Here is a 27,879-nt window from a genome sequence, read left to right as displayed (position 1 = left end):
AATTGGATGAATTCTTTTCTTATAGAGTTAGAGTTAAATATGAGGACTAGATAAGCAAAGTGCATACTTTATAATCTAATGAGACAAGAATAACACCAGGATCTAGTGAGACAGATGCTAATGCCAGAACTTTTGTTCACAGATGTAACCCAAACGCCTAGTACTTGGCACAAAATAGGTGCTCAATAAATACAAACAAAAGAGAGCTAGGAATATCTAGGAGGAGGACTTCACACAAATTAAGTGGGGAGAGTGTGTGAAGTATGAGGCATTCTGGTGGTGAGGAATAGTATGTGCAAACGCTAGTAAGAAGTAAGTGAGTCTGGGCAGCTCCTTTTCTAGGAAAGAAAATGCTTGGAGTATAGGCCACAGGGACCAAGGACAGAGACTAGACAGCAATACAGAAAATAGAGTGAAAAATACTTTTTGGAAAAGGATGTTCAGAGTTGGATATGATCTGGATCAGATTGCTCTATCTTTGGTCCTGAGACAAATGCATTTGGATTAAGGCAAGACTTTCAAAGCACTTTTCCAAGGATTCATTTCTTAAGTAATGAAAATATATTAAAATATATTGCAATATATTAAGAAATTGCCTTGGTATAATATATTAAGTGTGTGATATTGTAATATAATAAGAAACATATATTTAGTCCTTGTCTCAGGTTCCTGGCAAAGGCTTCTAAAATTCTTGTAACTTCCTGAGTGGTGGCGGTGAGAGAAGCATCTTTTGTTATCCATAGTCAGCCCTTTCAACCGTACCTGAGTTTATGCTAAGGTGGTGACTCTCCATGGGCTCTAGATAGCTTTAAGCTGGGGGCTGGTGACCAAACGAACCAATCCCATGAGTAGAGGGTTGGAACTTTCAACCTCACCCCAACCTCTGGGGTCAGAAAGGGAGCAGGAGAGATTGAATCAATCACCAACAGCCAATGATTGAATCAATCATGCCTATGTAATGAAACTGTAATAAAATCCCAAAACAGAGTTCAGAGTGCTTCCAATTTGGTGACCACATGGAGATGCTGGGTGGGTGGCACAGCTGGAGAGGGCCTGGAAGCTCCACACATAACCCTCATACCTTGCCCTGTGTGTCTCTTCCAGCGTTTTACGAGTTATATCCTTTATAACAATAAACTACTAGTAGTAAGGAAACTGTTCTCCTGAGTTCTGTAACTTGTTTTAGCAAATTATAGAACTCAAGGAGGGGGTTATGGGAACTCCCAATTTACAGCCAGTCGGTCCAAAGTATGAGAAATGCTGGACCTGCAGTGGTCATCTCAAGCAGGAGCAGTCTTGGGGGACTGCTCCCTTCACCTTCTGGTTCTAAAGTTAGCATCAGAATTCACTGAATTGTTGAACACCCGCTTGATGTCTGGAGAATTGAAGAATTGGTTGTTGGTGTAGACAAAACCCACACATTTGCTGTCAGAAGTGTTTTGTGGGCAAAAAACAGATCATAATAGTTATGGGGAGAAGCAAAGGGTTTTTTAATTATTATTATTATTTACTATGGGATAATATGTTTTATAAATCCATCCAAATGGAAATATTACATAAATGATTTTTAAGCTTATTTGACAACAAGTAACTTGGGAAACCAGGAAATCTAGAAAACATGAAGCACTTACCTAAAGGCACTGTATAAGATCAGCTACAACTCCCAAATCTTGCTCCACTCATTAGTTTTGTCATTTGCTAGGTAGCTATGGAGCAGGCTTAGTATCTGCAGTAGTTAGGGTAAACTCTGAATACACGTATATCCAATAATTGCATGTCTTTTTTTTTTTTTTTTTTTTTTTGTGACAGGAGTCTCTCTCGGTGGCCTAGGATGGAGTACAGCAGTGCCATATCAGCTTGCTGCAACCTCCACCTCCCAGGTCCCATGTTCAATCAATTCTCCCACCTCAGTCTTCAGTTGCTGGAACCACGGGCTTGCGCCACCACTCCCAGCCAATTTTTGTATTTTTAGTACAGAGGTTTCATCATGTTGATCAGGCTGTTCTTGAATTCCTAGCCTCTAGTGATCTGCCCACCTTGGTCTCACAAGATGCTGGGACTACAGGCATGAACCATCACATCTGGCCATGAATTGCAGGTCTTTTCATTATCCCCTGTCATGCTGGCTAAATCTCTGTATCTTGGTTTGACCTTTAGATTTTCATTGCTCCAGTCCTGCTGGTTTCAGATTGTTACTGAAAATGGGTATTTGGCCAACCCTACCCCATATCACTGGAAACCCATCGCTCTACCTAATTCTAACAAAGCATCTTTTCAAATGAGTGACACTTACTTCTATATGCTCTTGGGATGTGCTTTTCACTAGAGACCCCTACCCGTGACTTATACAAAACACTGTTACATTCAGTTTACTCTTGCTTTGGGTATCCTACAGAGTTGAACCTCCTTATATATCAAATGGTTGTAAATCACAACTAAACTTACTATTTGCATTTGAATAATACTGTTTACAAAACCACTGGCCATCCGCTGGGTGTGGTGGCTCATACTTGTAATCCTAGCATTTTGGGAGGCCAAGGCAGGCAGATTACCCGAGACTGGAAGTTCAAGACCAACCTGGCCAACATGGTGGAAACTCTTCTCTACTAAAAATAAAAATAAAATAAAAACAAAAAATTAGCTGGGTGCAGTGGCATGCGCCAGTAATCCGAGCTTCTGGGAAGGTTGAAGCAGGAAAATCGCTTGAACCAGGGAGGTGGAGGTTGCGGTGAGCAGAGATCACGCCACTGCATTCCAACCTGGGTTACAGAGCGAGACTTTGTCTCAAAACAAAACAAAACAAACAAACAAACAAACAAAAAAACTACTGATCTTCCATCTTGAAGCCTAGCCCTTCGATAAGGTCAGAATCCTCAGCTCCAGATCTCCTGGTCTGGGCATATCCTCCCCTATCCCTATCTGCCACCATGTAGTCATAAGCTATCCTAATTTGAAGCTAAAACACCTTGGACAACCAATAAGAGAAAACAGCACAGATAGTTACTAACACAATATTTACCTTTGCACATTTATTGACTATGATTTGTTCTGTTCCTTCCAGATCATTGCTAGTAGGTGGCTAACTTTCATATGAGGTGATGACAACCCCATTGTCTTCACATTCAAATTGCCTTTCCTTTACATGGGTGTCACTTTCCTTGGTCCTTCCATAGTAGCTGACATTGCTTCTTTCTTAAGTCACAGATGTTTATCTTCATCTCTTATCTTCCCAATTGAAAGTTCTTCATATTCCTTATTCATCAGATTTTTTTGAGCAGGTTTTAGATAAGCTTCAAGGCCACATTTTGGGCATCTGATAAAATTGTCCTCAATGGCTGGGGCTTTTTGCTAAATTTCCATTAAGTGTCTTTTAAATATTAAGGCTGAGGCTATTGCTAGAGTGCTGGCTTCTTTAGCCAAATTTAATTTAAAATCCATAGAGACACACTCATATATATACACATTCACATAGTTATTTATTACTATAATTCTCATTGTTGGTCAAGTTTGCTTTTAGTTTCATTTTGTTTTACAAAATTGTCCAGGCCAAAATTGATAACAATAGCTCATAGAATATTGCAACCTACAAGTAGTAAATCCCTTAATTTGTGGAATATTACAATGATGTTATAGTAAGAAAACCAATAATTTCCACAAATTTAACCTATGATTATCCATACATTCTTCCAAAATTTTGAAAAAAGTTATCAAAAGAAATAACAGCAAAATGTTCACTAAATTATTAATATTAATAGTTCTGCAGAACTCTATGCAATATTTTGATCAAATGCTGAATTGCTGTGGCTAATATTCCAGGCCTAAGAAGGGCCTTCCACTCTGCCTGTGTGTCTAAAGAGAGACCCAGCTAGTGTCAATACGAATGTCGAGTCCATTTACAACCAAGCCAAGGAATCATAAAGAAAAAGAGAAAGTTAGGTGACAATTCCAAGAAAGGCTACATTCAACTTGTTAAGTCTTCCACGAAAAGTTAAAAATTATAAGCCAGAGAGCCTAAGTTGCTTCCTAGCAGTTAAAATGCAGGGATCCCTCTTCTTCTTTTTTCTTTTTTAATTTTGAGATGGAGTCTCACTCTGTCGTCCAGGTTGGAGTGCAGTGGCACAATCTCTGCTCACTGGTCGTAAGCTCAAGTGATTCTCCTGCCTTAGTCTCCCAAGTAGCTGGAATTACAAGTGTGTGCCACCACACCCAGCTAACTTTTGTATTTTTAGTAGAGACGGGGTTTTGGCATGTTGGCCAGGTTGGTCTCGAACTTCTGTCCTCAAGTGAAGAGATCCTTCTTCTAATTATCTCCTCTCCATATATAAGACCAATCTGATTCACAATGCCCACTTTGAAGTGTTCATAGAATGTAGAAGCAGGAATAGAGTAAGTTTGTGCACAGGTACTAGCCAGCGGGCTCTGAATATCTCACGAGGAAAGAAACTCTGTGGATAACAATAAAGTACCATGATTGTTTTGGCAGATATTATGTAGATAGTTCGAGTTGTCCAGTGTGGCTATAACTAGTGTTATTATCAAAGACAATCGACCTGTGGGTAAGACAAGGTCTGTTCATAATCTCAGACAAAGCAAATTATGACTTGCTCTTGGCTTGAACAGAAAATTTGGGGGAAGACAGGAGAGATGCTCTTGGAGACCTTGAACTCCCAAGGCAACCTTTCATTCCTTAGACAGAGTCCCACATGGAGAGGCCAAAGTTGGGGTTCAACTCAAAAGGGCAGAGCTTTGGGGAAAATCTGTGGCCACTGCAGATTCTGTTTTCTTAGCCAGTGCTGTGGAGCATCAAATCAAAATCCTGTTATAGCAGGAACATTTGAGATTGAAATAATCTTCTTATGTCATTGGTGATGTAGATAAGATAAAATAAAACCAGAGGAATAAGAACAATTAACAAATAGAAAAAAAATGATGGAGGATCACAGCTTCTCACTGGTCCTCTAAAGACGTAGATTGAGATGTGCCAAAAGCAGAGACAACACAAGACTAAAGGCCTTGTCCTTCTCCACAATTTAGGGGACAATCACATGGCAAAGATCACTGCCCAGTCTACGGGAGGTCTGCAGCAGCAGGAGGGGGCTAAGTTGCTCTTGGGCATCTCATAGGGTTAGGAAAATCCTTCAGCGAAACAAAAGACACTGGATAGGAGAATTATCCCAACTCAGTTAAGGGAACAGTTTCTCCAGACAATTTATCTGGGATGCTAGACATTCTTGTGGGAGAAAATGCTAAAGAGAAGAGACTCAACTTTCTTACTCCATTCTAATTCACTCAATTCTAATTTCTTTATGTAAATGTGTAAGAATCTGTTACTGATTTTTATGTGTAACAGCAGTGTGGATTTAAGTAATGTAAACTGGATTCTGGAAACATATTGCTAGAGATAAAATACTTTCCTTGCTGAGAATTTCAAGATATGTTTATATGTCTTTTTGATTCACTAGAATTTTAGAAAAGTGGAACACCTGTGTGGCAAGGCCTCAGATCTACTTTGGATATATGGAAGGAGCTATTCTTATTCCAAAGAGGAATGGCTCAGACCCCATCAAGCCACTGGGTGCAATGCCTCTTGTTTAACCAAGCAGCAGTCTACGGAGGAAGTATTTAAGCTCTCTGAACTTTGAAGCTATAAATTCTGTGATTTCATTTTTTTATGTGAGACACATTGTATTATAAAATTTGTTTCTTTAAATGCATAATCCAGTAGGTTTTAGTACATTCACAGAGTTGTGAAACCGCCACCTCTATGTAATTCCAGAGCATTTTCATGTCCTGGAAAGGAATCCCATACCCCTTAGCACTCACTCCTAAGTGCTCTACTCCCTTGCCTCTGACACCCACTGATTTGCCTTATAAGTCTATGAATTTGCCTTTTCTGGACATTTTATATAAACAGAATCATAGAGTACGTGGTCTTTTGCATATGACTTCTTCTACTTAGCATGTTTTCAAGATTCACCCATTGTGCTCATTTGCTTAAGCTGCCACAACGGAGTACTGAAGATTGGTTGACCTAAACAACAGAAATTTGTCTTCTCACCACTTTGGAGGCTGTTAGTCTAAGAGGAAGGTGTCGGCAGCGTTGTTTCTCCTGAGGCCTCTCTCCTTGGCTTGGAGATAGCCATCCTTTTCTGGTCTCCGTACATGGTCTTCTCTCTGTGTGTTTCTATTCTCTTCTTCTTATAAGGATTCAAGTAATATTGGATTAGTGTCCACACAACCTCATTTTAACTTAATTACCTCCTTAAAATCCCTATTTCCAAATACAGTCACATTCTGAGGTGCTGGAGTTAGAATTTTAACATACGAATTTGGGGAGAACACAATTCTGTCCATAATACTTCACCCTCTGCCACTCTGCAAATTCATTGTCTTCTCATATGCAAAATACTTTCACACAATCCCAACAGCCCCAAAAGCCAACTCATTCCAACATCAGATCTCAGTCCAAAATCTCATATAAATACTGTCTAAATGAAGTGTGAATGAGACTTGAGGCATGATTCCTGGGGCAAAATTGCTCTCCAGCTGTAATCCTGTAAAATTGATGAGTTATCTGCTTCTAAAATACAATGGTAGGTGTATTCATTTGCTAGGAGTACCATAACAAAATACCACAGACTGGGTGACTTGAATAACAGAAATTTATTTTCTTTTTAATTCTTGAGGCTAGAAGTCCCAGATTGAGGTGTCAGCAGATTTGGTTTCTTCTGAGGTCTCTTGCCTTGGCTTGCAGGTGGCTGCCTTCTTGTTATGTTCTTATATGGTCTTTTCTCTGAGCTTGCACATCTCTGGTATCTTCCTGTGTATCCAAGCTTCTTGGTTTTGTTTGTTTGTTTGTCTGTCTGTTTTTGCCAGAGTCTTGCTGTGTTACCAGGCTGGAGTGCAGTGGCACAATCTTGGCTCACTGCAACATCTGACTCTCCGGTTCAAGCGATTCTCCTGCCTCAGCCTCCCGATTAGCTGGGATTACAGGCAAGCGCCACCACGCCCAGCTAATTTTTGCATTTTCAGTAGAGAGGGGGTTTCACTGTGTTGGCCAGGATGGTCTCAATCTCCTGACCTCATGATGCGCCCACCTCGGCCTCCCAAAGTGCTGGGATTACAGGCATGATCCACTGCGCCCGGCTCGCTTCTTGTTCTTATAAGGACACTAGTAAGATTGGATGAGGACTCACCATAACTGTCTTTTTAACTTAATCACCTCTTCAAAGTACCTATCTCCAAATACAGTCACATTCTGAGATCCTGGGGGTTAGGGCTTTGATATATGGATTTGGGGGTGACAAAATTCATCTTAGAGCAACAGGCATGAGGTAAACATTCCCATTGCAAAAGGGAGCAATTGGAAAGAATAAAGGGGTAATAGGTTGCAAGCAAGTCTGAAACCTAACAAGGAAAATTCCATAGGATTTTGAAACTGGAGAATAATTCTCTTTGACTCCATGCTCTGTCCTTGGAGCCCATCCGAGTCATAACCCTGCCTTTTGGGCCCACCAGTGTGGTGGCACTACCCCAAAACTCTCAGACCTGAGGATCCATGTTGGCAGTGGCAGCCCCAACAACCTCTGAACTGCCTTCACAGCCATGCCTTTTTCATGAAAGATAACATACGTTCACAACCAGGAGTCTGTATTAGCCCATGCTACAAAACCCCAGAAGTCCAACAGCCTTGCTTCATTTCATGTCATCTTTGTCTCCTTCAGTCAACCTGGCAGTGCTTCTTCTGGTATAAATCCCCATCTTCGTTCATGATTTCAGTGGAAATGGCTGATTGGAATCATAAGTCACATACCTATAATTATTTTTTTAGCAAATCATTATCCAGCCCTATTCTTGATATTTTTCAGGACACAATTTCTTATTTTCTGCAACGTGGATAGGCTGCGATTTTCTCAAATCTTCAAATTCTGCTATCTTTTTGCTTGACAATTCTTCAATCTATCCCTCCTTTCACATTTTACTGTACAAGTGAAGAGAAATCAAGTCATGCCTTCAACATTTTGCCTAGAAATTCCCTCAGTGAATTATTCAAGTTCATCCCTTACAAGATCTAGTTTCCACAAAACACTAGAATACAATTCAGCCAAGTCCTTGCCACTTGATAAGAATAATCTCCTCTCCTTCAGTTTTCAATAACATATTCCTCAGCTCTGAGACCTCAACAAAAGCACCTTTAACATACATATTTCTAGCAACATTTTGTTAATGACTGTACATGTATTTTTATGACATGTTGGGAGATTTCTCTACAGTTCTCTAATTTTCTGAGGACTCACTGGACTCACATTCAACATCTATATTTTTAACAATACTCTCTTCCAATCAATTTAGGCTTTTTGTAACATTCATCCAAATGAGATGGCTTTCTCTACCCAGTTCCAAAGCCACTTCTATATATTTAGTTATTTGTTACAGCAGCATCCTCCCTTTTGATACCAGAATCTGTATGAGTTAGCAAGGTTGCCATAACAAAGTATACCCAGTTCAGTCCATAATACTTAGGTTGTAATATGTATTTGGAATCGATTCCTTTTTTTCTTTTCTGTGTATTCCTTTCTTGCTTCACTTATCACCCTTCAATCTTCACGTTAAAAACCCCTGCCCCATTTAAGTCCATGCCAACTGCTATGCTGCCCTCTCCACCTCATCCCCATTGCCAATGCCTTCTTACCTGTAGATATTCTCTATACTAAATAAAATTGTTAGCAAGTCCACCATGGTCTCCAGCTCTACCTCAATTACTACTATCATTCTAGGAACTTCAACACACCCCAGAGGCCTCCAGCCAACATCCTGGCCTCACAAGACCTTGACTTCCTCAGGGCCAATGAGGTGGTCTCCTCTATTCTGACACCTCAGCCAGACACTTCACTTGAGGAAGGAAGGCCACTTCCTCAAGTGTCACCATAAGAAACTGTTCCTTTCTGACATTACTGATTCGAACACCCCACAAGACCACCACCTTCTAACCCTCCAAATCTCTTTGGGATATCTTTGCTTGGATGTTGGTTTGGCTGTGTCCCCACCCAAATCTCATCTTGAATTGTAATCCAAATTGTAATCCCCATGAGTTGCGGGAGGGACCCGTTAGGGGGTGATTAGATCATGGGGGTAGTTCCCTTATGCTGTTCTCATGAAAGTGAGTGAGTTCTTACAAGAGCTGATGGTTTTATAAGGGGCTTTTCCCCCTTTGCTCTGCACTTCTCTCTCCTGCCGCCCTGTGAAGAGGTGCCTTCCACCATGACTGTAAGTTTTGTGAGGCCTCCCTAGACATGCAAAACTGTGAGGCAATTCAACCTCTTTTCTTTATAAATTACTCAGTCTCAGGTATTTCTTTACAGTGTGAGAATGGACTAATACAGATGTCTCATAGATACTTCCAATTAAAGAAGACTAGAATTGTGAGGAGTCGGAAGCAAGCCCATATATTTAAACTATTTGACAGTACTTGCTGGATGAGTCTGTGAGGCCTCCCCCAAAGTCCTGGGACCCAGAAATTAGAAACTTGTCCTGGATCTGAAGTTCATCAACCAGAGAAATCATTATATCCCTCCAGAGGCAGCCAATCTTGGGATTATTGTGCGCTGTCATGTCTACACATCCTGCTGCAGTAGTTGTGAGCTTCCATTCTTGCCAACTCCAGCATATGGGCTTCATTTGCTTGAGACTGGCAGCAAGGAAAACCCTCCTGGGAGCTCAAGTGCTAGGCATAATGACTCTTCTGCAGGAGGCAGGCCATGTGGCTCACCAGGAACTTACAGCTCATCTCTTATGAAGTAGGAGCAGATTTAATTTCCACTCCTCTAGAAACTTTGATGGCTCCTTCTCTCTAATATGGTCTTTGCTCCAATTGTCCCACTTTGATTTTTCAGTTGCCCTGGGCTTCTCAATATGCCAGTTCTGTCTCAACAATTGTATCTCCGTGTGTCAGTCCCTCATTGGTTAGGGAATACCCTTTCTGACACCTAGACTTAGGAATGTCATTGGTGACCGCTGATCAGGCCTGGGGCTAGAAATGTTTGTGAAAGGCACTGGTCACTCTAATGGCTGAACCCTCTTTTAGAAAGAAGTCTCACTTCCTATTTGATATTGTAGAATATTGAAGAAAAATAAAGAGCCCCAGTAGAAAAATTTATCTGGTCTAAGGACACCACTTCAGGTTACCTGATACAGACTTTCAATGTCTTTGAGCTCTTTTATACACTATAAGTCAGAGGTCACTGACAGACAATGTTTTGTCCAGTGGAGATTCAATTGTTCACCCTCCTCACACTGTAACAAAATCAATTTCCCCTACTTATATATTCAGTTAATATTTCTGATCAATATTCATGTTCCTTTAAAATGTCCATATCTGTATTAGTGCCCTGATTTTACCCTTTTATCGAAGGTTGCTTTTAAACATTTTGGAGTTCATATCAATATGCCTAATTGATTTATTTACCAGTGCCATCTAAATTCTAATGACAGAAAAGTGTACCACATACAAGGTTAAAATTTAGGCATCTCTTTCCTTTACTTTCCTAGGTAATTCCAAAGCACTAAGAGAACTTTGTTGTCTGTTTTCCTCATTTTAATTTTTCTTTCTGGCCGGGCGCGGTGGCTCAAGCCTGTAATCCTAGCACTTTGGGAGGCCGAGACGGGCGGATCACAAGGTCAGGAGATCGAGACCATCCTGGCTAACACGGTGAAACCCCGTCTCTACTAAAAAGTACAAAAAACTAGCCGGGTGAGGTGGCGAGCGCCTGTAGTCCCAGCTACTCGGGAGGCTGAGCCAGGAGAATGGCGTAAACCCGGGAGGCGGAGCTTGCAGTGAGCAGAGATCCGGCCACTGCACTCCAGCCTGGGTGACAGAGCGAGACTCCGTCTCCAAAAAAAAAAAAAAAAAAAAAAAAAAAATTTTTCTTTCTACTAATTTAGTGTTTCTGTTTTCTTTTGGTAAATTTATAGCTGAAAATTTATTGCTGTTGTTGGTAGCAATAGTCAGGAATTTGTTTTTTGTTGCTCTTTTCAAATTTTATTTCTTCTCATTGGGGAAAAATTATATATTACATATTTTAAGGTGTAAAACTCAGGGGTTTTTTTAGCATATTCAACATGCTTTGTGACCCTCAACAGCATTAAGTTTCAAAACTCTTTTATCACTCCCAAAGGGAAATCCACACTTAATAGACAATCACTTGCCATTCTGCCGATCCCAAGACATTAGCTACTTGCTATTTATCTCTATAAATTTGCCTATTCTGGTCATTTCATACAAGTGGAATCACATATTGTGTGGCATTTTGTGTAGGTCTGCTTTCAGTTAACACAGTTTTTGCAAGATTCATTTAGGTGATAGCACGTTATCAGTACTCCCTTCATTTTTACGGCTAAATGACGTTCCATTGTGTGAATATACGACATTTCATTCATTCATCAGTTGATGGGCATTTGGGCATTTTCATCATTTACCCATTGTGAGTAATGCTGCTATGAACATATGTGCAATTGCATTTCAGTAACTATTTTAAATTCTTTTTGGTTTGTACCAAGAAGTGCAATTGCTGAGTAATATGAAAATTACGTTTAAACTTTTGAGGAACTACCAAACTGTTTTCCAGAGAGAGTGGCTGCACAATTTTACATTCTTTCCAGCAAGAAACAAGGGTTTTGACTTTTCAACATCCTTGACCATATGCATTATATTTTCATTGTTTTGATTCTGAGCAACCTAGCAGGTGTGAAGTGACATTTTATTGTGGTCCCTATTTGCATTTCCCTAATGACTAAGGATGTTGAACATCATTTAATGTGTTTGTTGGACATTCATTACCTCTTATGTGGAAAACATGCATTCTAGCCTTTGCCCATTTTTCATTTGGCTGTTTATCTCTTTTTGCTGAGTTGTAGGACTTCTTTATAGATTCTGGATACTAGTCCATTATTAGATATATAATTTGCAAATATATTTTTGCATGTTTTGAATTGCCTTTTTATTCTCTTGTTAGTGACTTTTTATTTACAAAAGTTTTAAATTTTGATGAAGCACAACATACCTATTTTTTTTCTTTTGTTGCTTGTACTTCTGGTATCATATCTACGAAAACTTTGTCAAAGTCAGGGTCGTGAATTTTTTCTCCCTTTTTTTATTATACTTTAAGTTCTAGGGTACAGGTGCACAACACGCAGGTTTGTTACATATGTATACATGTGCCATGTTGGTGTGCTGCACCCATTAACTCATCATTTACATTAGGTATTTCTCCTAATGTTATCCCTCCCCCCTACTCCCCCCACAACAAGTCCCAGTGTGTGATGTTCCCCACCCTGTGTCCAAGTGTTCTCGTTGTTCAATTCCCACCTATGAGAACATGTGGTGTTTGGTTTTCTGTCCTTGCGATAGTTTGCTCAGAATGATGGTTTCCAGCTTCATCCATGTCCCTACAAAGGACATTAACTCATCCTTTTTTATGGCTGCATAGTATTCTGTAGTGTATATGTGCCACATTTCCTTAATACAGTCCATCATTGATGGATATTTGGGTTGGTCCTTTTTTTAAGATGTTTATAGTTTTAGCTTTTTTGTTTAGATTTTTTAGTCAATTTTAAGTTTATTTTTGTACATAACGTGAGATGAGAATCCAACTGAATTCTTTTGCAAGTGAATATCTAGCTGTCTAAGCACAATTTACTAAGGAAACTATTTTGCTGCTACTGCAAATGTAATCATTTCCTTAATTTCTCAAATGTTTCATGATAGTGTAGAGAAACGCAATTAAGTTTTTATGTTGATATTGTATCCTGCAACCTGAGTGAATGAATGTGTTACCTCTCTTGTAAATTATTTTGGATTTTCTTTATGCAAATCATGTACCCTACAAACAGGTATTATTTTAAATGTTATTTTTAATTTGGGCGTTCTTTCTTTCTTTCTTTTCTTTTCCTTTCTTTCTTTCTTTCCTTTCTTCCTTTCTTCCTTCCTTTCTTCCTTTTCTCCCTTCCTTCCTTCCTTTTTCTTTCTTTTCTTTCTTCCTTTCTTTCTTTCTTCTTTCCTTTCTCCCTTCCTTCCTTCCTCTTTCTTTCTTTTCTTTCTTCCTTTCTTTGTCTCTTTCTTTCCTTCCTTCTTTCTTTCTTCCTTTCTTTCTTCCCTTCCCTTCCTTCCTTCCTTTCTGTCTCTTTCTTTCTTTTACTTTCTGCCTTCCTTCCTTCCTTTCTTTCCTTTTTTCTTTCCTTCTTCCTTTTTCTTTCTTTGACTTCTTCTTCCTTCCTTCCTCCCTTTTCCTTCCTTCCGCTTCCTGCCTTCCTCCTTCCTTTCTTTTTCTTCTCTTTCTTTCCTTCTTTCTTCCTTCCTTCCCCCTCCTTCCTTCCCTCCCTCCCTCCTTCCTTTTCCTTTGTTCCCCTTCCTTCCTTTTCTTCCTTCCTTCCTTCCTTCCTTCCTTCCTTCCTTCCTTCCTTCCTTTCTCCTCCTTNCTTCCTTCCTTCCTTCCTTCCTTCCTTCCTTCCTTCCTTCCTTCCTTCCTTCCTCTCTCCTCCTTCTCCCCTCTCCTCCCCTCCCCTCTCCTGGCCCCCTCCCCACTCCCTGCCTCCCCTCTACTCCCCGGCCCTTCCCCACCCCTCTCCTCTCCTTTCTTTTGTTTTCTTTTCCTTTTCCTTTTTTTTTTTTTTTTTTTGGTCTAATTGCCACGGCCCAAACTTACACTTCAATGTTAAATGGAAATAGCAGGAGCAGACATTGCAGGCATCTTTGTCTGATTCTTGATCTTAGGAGGAAAAGCACTCAGTCTTCAAGAAGCCTGACATTAATTATGGGTTTCTCACAAATGCTCTTTAACATGTTAAGGACATTACTTGTATGTCTAGTTTGTTTCGTGTTTTTATTTTTATATTTTAATCATATAAGAGTGTTAGATTTTGTTGAGGACCTTTTCTGCATCAGTTGAAATAATCATATGGTTTTTGTTCCTTAGCCTGGTTGTATGTTATATTACATTGATTGATTTTCATAGGACGAGCCAACCTTGCATTGCTGGCATAAGCCCAATTTAGTAATTTTGTATAATCTTTTTTTCTATGTTGCTGGATTCAGTTTGCAAGTATTCTGTCAGAATTTTTGTGTCACAATTCAAAAGGGATACTAACCTATACTTGAATTTTATTGTGATGACTTTGTATGGTTTTTATGTCAGGATAATAGTAGCCTCATAGAATAAAATAAGAAGATTTTCTATATTTTGAAGTAGTTTAAAGATTACTGATGCTTATTCTTTAAGCAATTGATAGAATTCATCAGTAAAACCATGTGGACCAGGATTTTCTTTGTGGAAAGTTTTTTTTTAATACTAATTCTACATATTTTCTTGTTAAAAGTCTATACAGACTTTTTTCTTCCATAATTTAATTTTAGTGGTTTGTTTTTCTAGGAATCTCTTCAGTTCATCCACATTATCTAATTAGTAGGCATACAATTATTTATAGTATGCCATATGATCATTTTTGTTTTCTTAATCAGTATAATATTCTTTCGTTTATTCCAAGTTTTCTTAACTTTAATCTCTTTTTGTTCATAATCTGATCCAGCTAAATTGTTAATCTCTTTTTGTTCTTAATCTAACCCAGCTAAACATTTATCAATTTTGTTTATATTTTTGAAGAACTAAATTCTGTTTTTTTAAAATTTTCTATTGTTTTTCTACTCTCTATTTCATTCACTTTTCTCTCATATGCTTATTATTTTCTTCTTTCTGCTTGCTTAAGGTTGTTAGCAAGGGTTGTTAGGTTGTTTCTAGTTTTTTGGCTTTGAAAGGTGAACAATTATATATTGATTTCAGTTACTATTAATTATAGATACTTAGTTATAAATTTTTCTCTATGTACTGCTTTAGCTGCCTACCATAAATTATATGTTGTGTTTTTCAACTCTAAGAATTTCCTAATTTCCCTTGTGATTTCTTCCTTGACACAATGGTTATTTAGAAATGTATTTTTAAATTTATACATGTTTGTCAATTTATCAATTTTACATTTATTAATAATTGGTAATTATATTCCACTATGTTGGGAGGATATATTTGTGTAGTATAAATTATTTAAAATTTATTAAGGCTTGTTTTGAGTTCTAACATATGGTCTATCATGGAGAATATTAATGTGCAATTGAGAAAAAATACATTTGCTGTTGTTAGTTGGAGGCTTCTATATGTCTGTTAGGTCCAATTGGTTAATGATGTTTTTCAAACCTTCTTCTTCCTTGTTGATTTACTAGCCTGCTGTCTGGCCATTACTGAAAGTGAGAATTTAACTCTCCACGTATTATTGTTGGATGTCTATTTATTCCTTCAATTCTGTCATGCTTTGCTAAGTGCATTTTTGGACCCTTTATTATGGGCATATATGCTTATAATTGTTGTATATTTCTGATGGATTGATGCTTTTGTAATATATAATGTTCTTTGTCTTTGGTAATGTTTATCCCAAAATCTGTTTTGTTTGTGAGTAACATAGCCACTTCAGCTCTGTGGTTACTGTGTCTAGTACATCTTTCTCCATCTTTTTACTCTTAACCTATTTGTATCTTTGAATCTAAAGTATTTTGTATGCAGCATATTGTGGACTATGGTTTGTTTTTGTTTTAATATTTTGTCAATCCCTGCCTTTTGGTTGGAGTATTTAACCCATTTTTATTTAATACAGTTACTGAAAAGTTCTCCTTTATATACCAATTTAATATTTATTTGTTAACTATCTTATTTTTTATTCCTCCTTTTCTTTATTACTCCCTTTTCTATTAAATAGATATTTGTCTCTATAGTGTTATAATATCACTATCATTTCTTTTTTTTTCTCTACAGCTCTAACAATAGATATTTATCTCTATAGTGTTTTAATATCATTATCATTTCTTTTTTTTCTCTGTAGCTCTAACCAATAAATTGTAATTTATTTTATGGTTTATTTTTCTTATTTTTTTCAGTGGTTTCCCTGGGGATTACAATTAACACGTTAATTTGCAAAAATTTAGTTCAGATGAACACTGACTTCATTCATATACAAAAACCTGGTTCTTATATAACTTCATTTTCTTCCCCCTTCTCTGTGCTATAATTATCATACAAGTTGTGTCTTTATCCATCATATGCCTATAAACACAATGTAGAATCATTGCTTTATACAATTTTTCAAAAATAAAATAGAAGGGAAAAATGACTTGCAAACATAAAATACATTGATACTGTATTTTACATTTACCTATGTACTTATTTATATTTGGTGTTATTTATTTTGTCACATGGATTCAAGTTACTGTTTAGTGTTTCATTTCAGCCTGAAGGATTCTCTTTAATGTTTCCTTTAGAACACATTTTCTGGCAACAGTTTATCTCAATTTTTGTTTACTGATAATATATTAATTTTTTTTCATTTTTGATGGATAATTTTGCTGAAATATGGAAATACTGATTGAGATTAATTTTGTTTAGCTCTTTTAACATGTCATTCTACTCTATTCTTGCCTCTACAGCTTCTGAGAATAAGTCTATTAATATTATTAATGGTACCTTATCAGTTGCTTTCTCTTGCTGCTTCGAAGATTCTTTCCTTGAACTTATCCAACTTAGAGTTTGTTGAGCTTCTTGGCTGCGTAGATTAATGTTTGGAAAAATTGGGGCCATCAGTTATTTTCAAATATTCTCTCTACCCCTTTCTCTCTTTTTTTTCCTTCTGAAACTCTCATGATGCATATGTTTGCGTGATTGGTGGTGTACTACAGATCTCTAGCTCTGTTCATGTTTATTTACTTATTTTTCTTTCTGTTCCTCAAACGGACAGTCTCAATTGATCTATCTTCATATTTAGTTATTTGTTCTTCTGCTAAGTCTAATCTGTGTTGAGCTCCTCTGGGGAAGTTTTTATTTCAATTACTCCACATTACAGAATTTCTATTGGTTTCTTTTTTATTATTTATACTAATTCACTGACATTATTTATTTGGTGCAATATTGTTCTCATATTTTCCTAGATTTCTTTAGAAATGGTTGTTTTTATTCAGTTCTTTGAGCATATTTAAAACAGCTGATTTAAATGCTTTCTAACAAGTCCAATGTCTGGGATATTCAGGGACACTTATTATTGACTGATTTTCTTTTTCTTCACGTAAAGTACACTTTCTTGTTAATGTGTACATTTCATAATTTGTATTGAAAACTGGACATTTAAAATAATATAATATGGAAACTCTGAAAGTCAAATTCCATTCCCTGCACAGAGTTTGATGTTGCTGTTTGTTGCTGTGATTGTTTACTTGTTAGGAAAGAATTCTGTAAAGTTTTTATTTTCTTTGTATGGTCACCAAAGTTTTTCCCCAGTTATCTTAGTGGTCAACTAATGACCAGTCAAAGATTTTCTTAAATGTTTAGGATTAATAAGCGTTGCTGCTTTTGACAGTAGTGTTTGTGTCCATGTTGGGGTATGACTTCAATACTGAGGCAGGCAGCTTACAACTCTGCGTTATAAGTCTGTTGGTTTTAAAGGCTACTGTATTCATTTATTCAGGCTTCCATTAAAAAGTACCACAAGCTGAATAGCTTAAACAACACACATTTATTTTCTCAAGGTTCTAGAGACAGAAAGTCCAAGATCAAGTTATCATCAGGGTTGGTTTCTGGTAAGACCCCTCTTCCTGGCATGTAGATGGCTACCTTGTTGCTATGTTCTTGCATGGCCTTTCTTCTCTGTACACACAGAGAAAGAGAGTTCTGGTACCTCTTTCTCTTCTTAAAAGAACACTAGTTCTATTGGATTGGTGACCTATCCTTAAGACATCATTTAGCCTTAGTTACTTCTTTAAGGCCATATCTTCAAATAGAGTCATATTAAGAATTAGGGTTTAACATATGAATTGTGGTGGGCGAACTACTCAGTTCAATCTGTAATAGCTACTCTGGGTCTGAGGGGGAGGGAACTCAGAATAGTATAAGTTAAAACATCACAAAGTTTCTTTTTATTGAAATTCAGTCTATTTTTTTAAGAAGATTTTTTTTTGAAGTCTTTGCTTAATTAGAGTTCTGAAAAAGTTGATTTAAAACTTTTCCAGTGTACTCATTGCCTTTATAAAGGAGCAGCATTTTGGAGGTACTTTGGGCCTGGGATTTTTTTTTTTTCTTTTTCTTTTTTTTGTGATAGAGTCTTACTTCGTTGCCGGGCAGCAGTGTAGTGATGCAATCTTGGCTCACTGAAACTTCTGGCTCCTAGGTTCAAGCAATTCTCCTGCCTTAATCCACCAAGTAGCTGAGATTACAGGTACCTGCCAACAGGCCCAGCTAATTTTTTTTATTTTTAGTAAAGATAGAGTTCTGCCATATTGGCCAGGATGGTCTCGAACTCCTGACCTCAAATGATCCACCTGCCTTGGTCTCCCAAAGTGTTGGGATTACAGGCACGAGCTCTACACCTAGCCTGCACCTATGACTTTTAAGTGAGCTGCTCTTTAAACACCAAACATTTATATGGCCTTATAATTGACCTCTGATTTATTGGAGTTTGAGATCCCAAGACTTCCCCTCTTTCACTCCAGGAATCTAAATATTAGAAGGCATATTCAGAAAACTGATGGCCAAAAGACAATTACAATATCACTTTTACAATATTCCCATTCATGTCACCTCTGTAATTGTATTTTGAAATTTAATTTCTCTGGAGGAAAGAGAGTTTCCTTGTTTGACCCCATATCATTTTAATTGTATCATGGCTTTATAATATATGTGCTCATAATATGCCCTTCTGGTGAACTAGGGTAAAGAACATAACAAGGTATAACATGAGTTGAGAAATTCAAGAGGAATAGTTGTTCATCCTAATGTGCATTGCCTCTCTGGAGTTAACTTCAAGTTCTGATCTATTTTGTGGATTCTTAGAGAAACAGCTTACCCATCTCAGTCTTCCAAGATGCCAAAGAGGACCCCAGAAAGTAGCTGATAGTAGGAGGGAAAGAGCAACTTTGACTATTTGTCTCCTCTCGTAAGGTGGGTCCCACCTCTCTGCTTGCCCTTTCATTGAACTTTTTTTTTTAAGTCTAATCGCTTAAAAGGGCCCCTAAGGAGAGGGAAATGTAGGAAAAGGTTAACACTTCTAACCCTATCCGCAAACCAGTGAGCTTCTCCCTTTCTGGGTTTTCATCCCCATTGCTCGCCAAGAGCTGAGAAGTTGCTCCTAACAAATGGGTGTCTCAATGTCTTATAGTCAAAAACCAAATGCTTTTTACAGTCTTTTTGGTGCCTTCCAGTTTCTGCCTTTCTATGGTATGTGATGCTTGACAACTCAGGTAGGCTTAGTGAATCCCTGTCTTGTCTTACTTTCTATCAGAAGTAGTTGTGTGGATTCATAAGGTTTCTCTGGAGACTCCAAGCCTTTTTCAGTGTCTCCTTTCTTGCAGCATGCCAGATTTTAGGATACTGGGATAGGGGATTTGGAGGCATCAATGAAGCTTCTAGGCTAAGACATGAGCTTCCACTGAGCTTTTTGACAGAAATCTGCACATAAACTACTATTCCAAATTCCTACGATGCCATTTTTTTTTCAGTTTGCAACTCTCTCTGGTATCCTATGGTCAAAAAAGGGTGATATCCCAGGAAGGATTCAGAAATATTTGGGTTCCTGGCCATGATACTATTAGGATTCTAATCTAATCCTGACCTCGTCACATTTTCCACTTTGACAGTTATGGAAAAATATTATCAGAGCAAGCTTCCATAACACTCTATAAAGAAAGAATTTAATTTTTTCAGAAATCAAAGTAGTAAATATAGATAAGACATTTACATATATTTTAATCTTCTAGAGACAATCAGTGTGGACACCAAACCTTGAGCATGACTTCTGTACAAGTCAGCAACATTCAGTGCACAGTGGAACAGACACAGCTGCTGAATTCAACAGCTAAGTCATCTCCAAGGCCTATCAAGTAAGAAACAAATCTGTTAATATCACATACAAATAAAACAAGCAAGCCCATGTTAGTGTAATAATGTAGAGCATATGTGGACAATTATATGTGACTGATTTATGTATATTGGGACTATGGGAGCCATAAGATCTAATAAACTGTCTTAGTAATGAGAATATATACAAAGCATTTCTAATTTAACTGTTGACCTATATGGCTATAACATTCAATGAGGTAATGTATCAAACAACTATTTTTGTTGTTGTTGTGTTTTGTGTGTGTGTGTGTGTGTGTGTGTGTGTGTGTTTAGTTTTCTCTCTGTCAATGAATTGGCAACTTCGTAGAGAGGAAAAATTATTCAACAATATTATATCTCTTTTAATTCATGCAACACTATGAAATGAGTGTCTTATTTCTCACTCTCTGAAGTTCTGATAATTTAAGTAATTTGTTCAAGGTTAGATACATATTAAGTGTCCAGGAATCAGTGCCCTATTGACTTACCCCTTCCGGAAAGCCGTATTGCTCGCTATAACTTTCATTCAATATTCTCCAAAGGACTAACTGCTCTTAAATACTCTTCCTCACATTCCTTCTGAAGACAGTCCCACCAACTCTTTCTCTGAATGGAGGAAGCTGGAAGGAGCTATAGATAATCTGACTGGAAAGAGCAAGATAAATCCTGGAGCCTGGTGAGGGTGCATCGGATTTCTGTGTAAGGGACAAGATGTGTCTTCTATTCTGTTACCTGTTTTATGGATGAGTGAAGCTTGGTCCTTCTGAGCTTCCGGCTAACACATGAATATTACCAGGATCTGTGCCTTCTGGCAGCTTCTTCAGCTACTTCTTCGAAGGTCTTTCCTGTCAGTGGGGAGAAACTAGGAACCAGCAGTGTGGATCTCAGGTGGAAACCATACTCTGCAGTCATTTGATCTCAATAAAGCTGATATTGCTACCTTTCTTTGGCCAATAGTTTTTTTGAAAGTAACTTCTAATATTTTGTACTGTAGAGCAAAGAAGAGGCAGGTCTTGGGATCCCACCTCCAACAATCAGTGATTAATCTCGAGGCTTCAAAGTGTGTAGTGCTTGAAGACCATCTCTAACTTTAAAATCATAGGTACAAATCTGCCAAAATTTGTAAAGAACATTAAACTATCTAGATTTCTAAATTCCCATATTTCCTTTTAATTCTTCATTATTGTTGTATCAAAAGTGCTAGAAACAGTTTCTGTCCCATCATAGAAACAAAATATATATGTGCAAAATGAAAGAATGAGAAAGCAGTCGGAAAAGCAGACCAAAATTTATGCATAAAAATGTTTATCAGAGCATTATGTACTAAGATAAAAATTACTGGAAATAAAAGTCTTTAAAACAGAGCTCTAGTCATGTCAGTCTTATGATCAACATCTATTCATACAATAAAATATGCAAGATTTGCATTTATTGAAATTTAATGACGTTAGAAAATGGAACCAATACAATACAACCATATAAAATAGGATATAAAATTACTTTATCTGCATTATAATCCCCTTTAATTAAAATTATCCATAAACAATGTAAACATGTTGCAGAGGACTGTGAGAAGATGAACATCTGAGTTTGTGTCTCTTACTGCCCCTTCCCAAATCCCTCTCTGGAACAGCACAATAACCAAAGGGAGCCGACTGTTAGCAGACAGCTGCAGTGTACGGCCATATCGGGTGTTGACTGCAAAGGGCTGCCCTGATAAGGGGCTAATATAATACACCCTGAACAGTGCTCCTTTCACATGGGAGAAACACCTTTTTCATATTGACACAAAGTGGCTAGATCTGGCAGAACTTGATTCTAGCTGTTTTCAGATTGACTGGAAAGATCACATTCGTAGATCTTCATTGTCCATATCACTTAGAGAGAGCTCATAGTCTAGTGATAGAGGAGAAGATTTGCTCCTCCTGGGCTATGTGGTTCAAATGAAAGACACAATTCAGCTTTCTTCACTGATAGAAAAGGGCTTAAATGGTTGGTAAAGATATATCAAGAAGAAATATGATTATTATTAACCAGTCGTGATAGAGTTTGCCTCAGATAACCATCAGCTGGATCCATTTTGCACCAGGTTAAAATTGAAGGAGTGAGACACAGTTGTTTGATGCTTGAATGGATTTTGGCCTCTGGGTGGTAAACCTTCAATGACTAAATGGCTCCTAGTATATTTGGACAACTCATATTTTGGGGTATCTTTAACATGTAACATTATATCAATTAGTCCACTAAAAAGACTCTACATTTTATCCATTAGTCAATTCAAGCAGTCAGTAGGACTATTACTCAAGAATCTTTATCAGCTCATTGAGGAGGTTTGAGGGCAGATTCTTTCTCTGGTACTGATTGCATTCTTGCGGGAGGTCACAGGTGTACCTGTGACTCATGTGTAGCAAATAGTCATGGAATAAGGTCATGTACAAATTCCTACCCCTTATTTTTGTATCAGAAAAAGCAAAGAATAGCAAATAGGAACAATGGGTATACTTTAGAAGATGCTGTGACTTGAGTAGTTTCACTCATCAGACAAAGAAAAAAAACAAGGACGGCAGAGAACGCAGCACCCTTTTCATGTGTGAATATGTGACTTGTCACCTGTCAGACTCTGAATGATAATCTGGAACTCAACTAGTTGGCAATTTAAAAAGTACACACAAATATTTATCCAATATGGCACACAAAGCAACCACCATCTTGGAGAGCCTTGAGGCAGTATCTCATTAATTTCAAGATATGCATACATTACTATCTAGTAATGCCCACAATTAGGTATTTCTACTTTTCTAATTTTCTACTTTAGAAAAATTTTCAAATATTTGTCACAAGGACACATGTAACACAATGTTCTTTTCAGAATTCTATAATTTAAAAAACATAGAAAAACAAAATGACTATAATTAGAGAAAAAAATTAAATGGTTGCTATTCCTTTAATCCACTAGTTTAAAATAATTCATCAAATTAATAAGCATAGATAAATGAATGAGAGCTACATGTATCAACATTGATATAAACACTGATTGAAAAGTTGCAAAAAGATATATTTTATCAGTTACATATATTTGAGGAACACAGGAAATACTATATATTCTTTATACACATAAGAATATATAGTACAGACATGTTGTAAAGAATGAAGTAGCTTCAGGAGGCCACACACCAAAATAGTTACTTCAGGAAATGGTTACTTCTGGGACTGAAAGATGGGGAACAAAAAGAGGAGGAGCTTTAATCTTATCTGAAACTTCTATGATAAACAAAAACAACATGAAACAAATACAGCAAAATGTCAACATTTCATAAATCATAGTAGTAAACACTCGGATTATTTTTTTATGTCACTATTCTTTTTTATATGGCCGAAATGATTCACAATGAAAACAAATTTAAAAGTCATAGAAGTTAACCCTATGGTATGATTATCCTTGATAGCTAATTGCTGGTCTTAGCATTAAAGTCACACACAAAACATTTGCCTTTGAAGTTTTTTCCCCAAAATGTACACGCCTTCAATCTCTCCATTCCACAGCATCCTGGAAGACAGTGTTTTATGGTGGCAGTAAGGTAAGTATCAGGGTCAGACAAACTTCCTGGCATGAATTCACTGGATTTTTCTTAATTATGAGAGAAGAAACGTTGCACAGATAGAGGGTCTATCTCTTAATGGGTGTTAATTTCAAATTCTTCCCAACGTAAGCTTCCCAGATGGGCCAAATAGATCTTGGTCAAGAATAAGCTCTTCATTTCTTTTATCAGACCGTGGTCCGCCAACTTGGAATGCTTTCCTATAGCTTCTGCACTATGAAAGCTTACATGAAATGTTAAGTAACCTTTGAACAACTCAATCTATTTTGTTTCTGCCTTTTTTAGAATTGTTACCCTCACCACTTACTTCAGCATTTAATCCCTTAGTTCCCCTTTATTGCTGTATAAGTGTTTCACGCCCTGCTTCATTACATGACCCTGGAAAGGTGAATATACCTCACTAATCTTCAGTTCTTAGTCTTTACATTGCGGTGTTGTAAAAGATAATTCCGTTCCTGAGGGATTTTTGGCACTAATATTTTACAATTTCAGAATCCCATGAGTATATAACTTGTCTTCTGATGTCTATCACAGAGAAATCTTTTAAGAAATTACTTTCACATTTCCCGGACTGTGGCTTATCCAGGGAGGCAGTAGGAAGGAGGGGTGAAAGGGCAGCGCAACCACCCAAGGAAATCCATCACAATTTCTTTGATGGAGAAGGGTGTTTTCAGTGTAAACAAGCCTATTCTATATTTGTAATGTTAACTTATTTGGGGAAAATTAAAGAAAATGCTGATGAAAAAATATTCTTATTGTTCAAAGAACAAATATCATAGGGTGATATCAAATTTCATCCTAGAGTGAAAAAATAAGATAAATGGGAAATTATTCCAGACAATGCCGAGTGTTAAGGAGCGCCCGTGTGTGTTAACTCCTAGTGATGGCTTATCTCTGTTTCACCTAACTCAGAACTCAATCAAGGAGAAAAAGGAGAAGGCATTGCTCAAAAACATTTGAAGGACTATAAAGTATTTCCTGTGTTTCTCAAACATAAGTAACTGATAAAATACATCCTTTTGCAACTTTTCACTCAGTGTAATGCTTATATCAATGTTAACACTTGTAGATTTCATTCATTTATCTATGCTTATTAATTTCATGTATTATTTTAAACTCGTGGATGGAAAGAATAGCAACCACTTAATTTTTTTCTCTAATTATAATAATTTTTTCTATGATTATTTTGTATTATAGAATTCTGAAAAGAACATTGTGTTACATGGGTCCTTGTGACAAGTATTTGAAAAACTTTCTAAAGTAGCTACCTAAGTGTGGGCATTTCTAGATAGTAATGCACGCACATCTTAAAATTAATGAGGTATTGCCTCAAGGCTCTCCAAAATGGTGGCTGCTTTGTGTGCCATATTGGATAAACATTTGTGTGTACTTTTCAAATTGCCAGCTAGTTGAATTCCAGATTATCATTCAGAGTCTGACAGGTGACAAGTCACATTTTACACATGAAAAGGGTGCCATGTTCCCTGCCATCCTTGTTTTTTCCTTTGCCTGATGAGTGAAACTACTCAAGTCACAGGATCCTGTAAAGTGTACCCACTGTTCCTATTTACATTACAGTTCAGTTTAAGAATGTTTCTTATATTATACATGTAAATAAGCTTTCTATTTTAAAAAATAAGTTTAAGAACTATTTTTTGTCTGTTGGTCTTAGAAACGATATCGGGTTTGAACTCAACAAGGTCATTTTTGTTACCACTTCCATTTTTAAAAATGTTGTCTTGAAATCATTATGCCAGAAATTAGTATTTTATCAAATAAAGAGCATTTAATCTTCTTTTGGGCATTATTAAATTGAGTCAAGTGTTAGACTACAGATCCAGATTATAAATGTGAAAACAAGTGTGTTTCTTAAGGTTCAGACATGAGTAAATACCGCAGAGAGCCAAGCCAAGAATATCATTTATTTCTCCAAAAGGTAAATTAGACAACCTCATTAATACTCCTCATATTTATGTTTTGGAAGAAGAAGGGATAAATCAAGGTTGTGACAAGAATGAACATTTTCCAAAGTTCATAATGACATGGGAGGGGGGCAAGAAAGTGCTGGGGAGAGAAGGACAGGGTTCCTGACACAAGATCCACCCTTGGGCCTGTGCCCGCAGACCTAAGAGAATACAGACACTCCTGTTTTCGTACCCAAATGTTGCATTTGCCAAGACCACTTTGGACTGCCATCCCACCACCCCCCACCTCCCTGCCCTCATCCTGTGCCTATAAAAACCCCGAGATCCTAGCGGGCACACGTACAACGGCTGGATTTCCAGAGAAACACACACACCGACAGATACTCACAGGCCATTGAGGGCAGAACGCGAATGTGGAGGGGAATTTGGCCAAGGGCGGGCGGTTGGAGAAGAGCCTGGCTGCTGACAGGCCAGGCTCCAGGGAAGGACCATCTTCCCAGCCATCCCCCTCTGGCTCCCCATCCATCTGCTGAGAGCTACTTCCACCACTCAATAACACCTTGCACCCATCCTCCAAGCCCACGCGTGATCTGATTTTTTTCGGTACACTAAGGCAAGAACCCAGGATACAGAAATCCCTCTGTCCTTGCCATAAGGCAGAGGGTCTAACTGAAGAGTTGAACACAAGCCACCTGTGGACGGCCAAACTGAAAGAGCGTACTGTAACACACATCCACTGGGGCTTGGGAGCTGTAAACACTCAACCCTAGACATCGCCATGGGGTGGAAGCCCAAAAATGCTCCCCACCGAAGAAGTGAGCCACACCCCTGTCCCTGTCGCTGGCCATGCTAGGGGGATAAGGAAAATTCCTCCCATTTCAATAATGAGGTGAAATGAATACACATTTTGGCCAAATGTCAAAAGGCCCAATTTTACAAGGTGGCTAAATGTTGAGGCCAAAACTGATCACCATCATAGAATTAAATTCTGGGATCAAAAATAAATTTGGATAGGCGAGGTAAGCAAACTGATGAGCAAGTGGCTTCAGATACCTGTTCCTCTGCAAAAATATCAAAAAGCAAGCAGAATTGTAAGAAACAGCTTTGTCAGAGCCCTGGAAAATGGTCAAAAGCATACAGGAAGTAAGTGAATGTTGAATCAAGAAAAAAGCAACATAAAAATAGTAGAAAAAGTTTGTGGCATTTTCAGTTGCCCTTGGCTACCCTTCCTAGTTCTGCTGCGGACTTGAAAGTGACACCCTGCATTTCCAGTGTAGTCCGTGTTCCTAGTTCTGGATGGAGCTGAGCAGACTTTATTTGAAAATTATTGAGGCCGGGCGCGGTGGCTCAAGCCTGTAATCCCAGCACTTTGGGAGGCCGAGACGGGCGGATCACGAGGTCAGGAGATCGAGACCATCCTGGCTAACCTGGTGAAACCTCGTCTCTACTAAAAAATATAAAAAACTAGCCGGGCGAGGTGGCGGGCGCCTGTAGTCCCAGCTACTCGGGAGGCTGAGGCAGGAGAATGGCGTGAACCCGGGAGGCGGAGCTTGCAGTGAGCTGAGATCTGGCCACTGCACTCCAGCCTGGGCAACAGAGCGAGACTCCGTCTCAAAAAAATAAAATAAAATAAATGAAAATTATTGTGTTTGTCTGTTCTAACTAGTCTAGAGGCTACATGAAGGACTATGCAAGATGCTTATCTTTCTTTCACCTCACTCAGAATTCAATCAAGGAGAAAAAGGAAAAGGCATTGCTCAAAACCATTTGATGATGAACCAAAAACCCAGCGATCTGGGGCAAAAGACTGTAGTTGTGATGTACAAATGACTCCCTAAAGTCTGGGAAGCAAAGCTGGGAAAGAGTTTCTGTAGGAAATTACAGCATGCAAAAGCACTGAATACAGTTAATCTTAGAAAGTCACATTCAAAATAGTTCATAGAAAAACAATAAAGAGAATCAGTGAAACCAAAAGTTGGATCTTTGATAAGATCAGTAAAATTAGTCAGTCATTAAGTAAATTGATTAACAAATAATTAATCACAAAGCAAAAATACTTAGTCAGATGTGAAAGTAGAGACATCACTACAGACTTGACAGAAATTGAAAGGATTATGAAAGAATGCTCTGCAGATCAAATGAACAAATTCCTAGAAAGACACAAACTGCCAAAACGATGCAAGAAAAGTAGACAATCTAAATATACCTACAACAAGCAGGACTTAATCAGAAACCAAAAACTTCCCAACAAAGAAAAGCCCCGGACTAGATGACCTCACTGGTGAATTCTCACAAATATTTAAAGAAGAAGTAAAAAATGTGCTATCAAATTTATCTTGCTAGTTTTTAAAATATGTATTTTTTTATTTTGGAATCATAGTATACGTGTAGGTTTGTTAC

This window comes from Theropithecus gelada, unplaced genomic scaffold (genome assembly GCF_003255815.1).
Source record: "Theropithecus gelada isolate Dixy unplaced genomic scaffold, Tgel_1.0 HiC_scaffold_15884, whole genome shotgun sequence".
NCBI classification, from domain to species: domain Eukaryota; kingdom Metazoa; phylum Chordata; class Mammalia; order Primates; family Cercopithecidae; genus Theropithecus; species Theropithecus gelada.
The sequence above is the reverse complement of the archived record's forward strand: the minus strand, read 5'-3'. Positions refer to the sequence as shown.